Source organism: Equus quagga, chromosome 6, assembly GCF_021613505.1.
Source record: "Equus quagga isolate Etosha38 chromosome 6, UCLA_HA_Equagga_1.0, whole genome shotgun sequence".
NCBI classification, from domain to species: Eukaryota; Metazoa; Chordata; class Mammalia; order Perissodactyla; family Equidae; genus Equus; species Equus quagga.
This window is the reverse complement of record NC_060272.1, coordinates 134,013,944-134,017,149: the sequence shown is the minus strand read 5'-3', so window position 1 is coordinate 134,017,149 and position 3,206 is coordinate 134,013,944. Positions and strand designations below refer to the sequence as shown.

Genomic DNA, 3,206 nt, shown 5'->3' with positions numbered 1-3,206 from the left:
CCGAGGAGCTTCCGATGGGGGCTGATCTCCAGAGAGACCGAGGCCTGATTAGAGGGTTAAAGCTTTCAGCCCCACCTCCTGGGAGGGGAGAGGAGCTGGAAGTTGAGTTCACTCACCAAAGACCAACGATTTCATCAATCACACCTACGTAATGAAACCCTCACAAAAAACGCCTAAACGATGGGGTGTGGGGAGTTTCCAGGTCACTGAGCACCCGGAAGTGCTGGGAGGGTGGCTGCCCAGAGGGGACGTGGAAGCCCCCCACCCCTGCCCACCTCGCCCTGCGCCTCTTCCGTTTGGCTGTTTATTTGTATCCTCTACAATAAACCGGTAATGGTAAATCAACTGTCTTCCTGAGTTCTGTGAGTCTTGTAAGAAATTATGAAACCTAAGGGGTCCGTGGGAACCCCCAAATTTGCAGTTGGCCGGGCAAAAGTATGGGTGGCCTGGGCAGCCCGTTACAGCTGCTGTCAGAAGTGGGAGCAGTCTTGTGACGCTGAGCCCCTAACCTGTGGGGTCCGACCAACTCTGAGTAGACAGCGGCAGGAGTGAACTGAACTGAATCGTTGGACTCCCACTTGTTGTCAGAAAAGTGGAGGTTGTCACTTACAAAATGCAGATTAAGACCATAATGTGACATCAGTATACTCACATTTGATTGGCACAAAATAAGGAGCCTGAGAACACCAACCGTGGGGGCGGCCGTGGATGGACAGGTCCTTAGACACAGGCCCAGGGGTGACATCAGAGCAATAGCTTGGAAATAAACTGACCGTTAACTCTTAAAGTTGGGTAACCATACACACGACTCAGCACCTCTGTCCCTGAGTCCATCCAGGAGAAACTCCTACACACGTGCCCCAGAGCACCTGCAAGAAATGTCCACGGCAGCCAGGACTCTGAGACAATGAAAAGTGCACCAGTGGAAGAAGGGAGGAATACGTTGTGGTCTATTTGAAAAGGAATGCTGTCCAGATGCCTAAATGGTTGAGCAGCAGCGACGCACCACAGCGTGGATCTCAGTGAGCAAGTCGTATACAAAAAGCAAGACCCGGGAGACTACACACAATGTGCTGTCCTTTTATAGAGTTCAAAAGTAAGCCAGAGGAAACAATACACAGTTTAGGCATACGAATAATTCATTAGGAAGCAAGAATCGATAAATGCAAATTTCGAGGGAGTGAATATAGCTCTTGAAGAAATCAGCAGAAGTTACGTTATCTGAAAACACGTCCTCGGTCTGTCCCTCACCTGTTTTCCGGGTAAGTCAGGCGTTACTGCAGTTAGCAAATTACAATTTTAGGCAATGTTTTGCCCCAAGAGGTTTTCTCCACCAAGAAAACATGTCATTTCCGTTTTTGTGCACTTGCTGGCACCTATGAGAGACTTTTCTCAGTGTTTCCTCTGAGAATACCCTTCCTGTCATGTGAAACTTTCAGGGTATCTTGTGGAGTAATGAGGTGAAAGCGTTTTGTTTACAAAATACAGTTAAGACATTTACAGGGTTATTTAACAGAGAATTTTTTTTCTTTCTCTTGATAATAAGACCCAGTTAAGTGATTCTGTTCTTCCTCTGAATGCCTATCACTTCGATGTGATGTGGGATTCTGTTCCGGGGAGGGCAGGGGGAGGTTTGGGCAGTGAGAGGTGTTAATTAAGAAATAAGGGCGCTCAGCTCACAGATGTGGTGAGTGGTACTTGCTGGCTTTGTGTTCAGTGCGAACTCAGTCTGAGAGGATGCTCCTGCTGTGATGAACCTGGCTCTCAACATCCAGTAAGAAGTGCGCTTCAGCCCTCATCCCTTTCTGTCTTGAAGGGTGGGCCCCACCTGCAAAGGACAGGATTCGTTGTCTGCAGTCATTGTGAATATGGTCCCAACACCATCCAAATAACCCGACACGCTGTGACCGCCGACTTCCACACCCCTGCTAATTTAGGTGAGCCCTTTCAGTGGTGTGGGCGTCCTTCCTACTGGGGAGCTTTCATTGGACAACAACAACCGTAGGAAGGCAGACAACCTCCTGAGCAGCATCCATGCAGTTCTCCAGACAACAGGACAGCAGGAAAGAATGTCAGCCCTAAGTGAGCAACTGGCCGCAGGGGAGCACTTTCCTAAGTCTCAGAGGTCCACTGCCTGAAGCCCCCCGTGATCCTAACTCCCCTTAGCTGGCACGAGGGCCAGTCCAGCGCTTCTTAACTGTTCTGCAAGCTCTTCTCTGTGCTAACTTGGCTAGATTAAATCTTCTGGCAGAAATTAACAGTGAGTTTCTTCCCCAAAAACTTTTGCACAAAAATCAGCTGAGTTTTAAACTAGTGAAGCAACAACAGTTTACTTATGAAAGTGACGTGCTGGGGAAATGGAAAGGGTGAGATAAGCAGATAAGCTTAAACACATTTCCACAAAATGGAGAAGCGGAGGAGGCCAGACAGGCATCCTAAAACACCAGTCACAGAAATGGAACTTTCTCTATTACTGAGCCCAATCTAAGGCCACCAGAAGGTCTAGAAGTTCAGCCACGAGGGGGACAAAAAACAGACACACGATACTCGCTGTCAGTCATCTGTAACTCAAGAGCGACTGTTGAAGAGTGAGCCCGACAAACCGGTGCACCAGCAGAGCCTGTGACAGAGATCCTAGGGAAGTGTGAGGACTGACACGACTTGTCCCTTTCTCCCTCCCTGTGTCCTTGTCCCTTCTGTGCAGGCTGCTCCCCGGAGCCCTTGGAGTCTGGACCAGAGCAGAGGTGCCATGAGGCTCTCCCTGTGCGGGCCTGTGTTCTCCTAAGGCCAGAGTATAGTAAAGAGACTATCCTCAGAGCCTTGTGGGTGACCAGGGAGAGACAGGGGCGGGTGGGGAGTAGAAAGAAGAGACCCAGAGGAGGGAGAGGCCAGAGAGGGCGGGTCCCCAGGTGCTGTGGCTCTCAGCCTGGCTACAGTTTCTGTTTCCCGCTTGGCGCCTGGGGGTGGAGAGCTCCCGGGTTCACCAGGCCACCACCAGCTAAGCCAGTGAGGACGCCAGCAGCAGAGGATGGATGTCAGCTCGGAGGTCCTCCCATCACACGAACCTCCCACCGCGAACGTCCCACGGTGATGGCATCCTGGAGGAGGAGACTCCACGCCTGCCTGAGGTCCAGCTCCCACCAGCCTGGAAGCATAAAGAGTCGGTCGGACTTCACGGGAAATGAAGACGTGACTACATCTCCCCC

General features: G+C 50.9%; 1 long non-coding RNA gene across 1 annotated transcript in view; it reads right to left on the bottom strand.

The window, feature by feature from the left end:
- Window positions 1-1,138: 1,138 nt before the first annotated feature.
- Window positions 1,139-3,206, bottom strand: part of LOC124240621 (uncharacterized) — a 14,645-nt gene continuing 12,577 nt past the window's right edge. Inside the window, exons 3-4 of the long non-coding RNA XR_006888958.1 lie at window positions 3,066-3,145; window positions 1,139-1,828 (exon numbers count right to left, since the gene is read on the bottom strand). This is a non-coding gene — a long non-coding RNA (uncharacterized LOC124240621). The remainder of the gene's footprint in view (window positions 1,829-3,065; window positions 3,146-3,206) is intronic.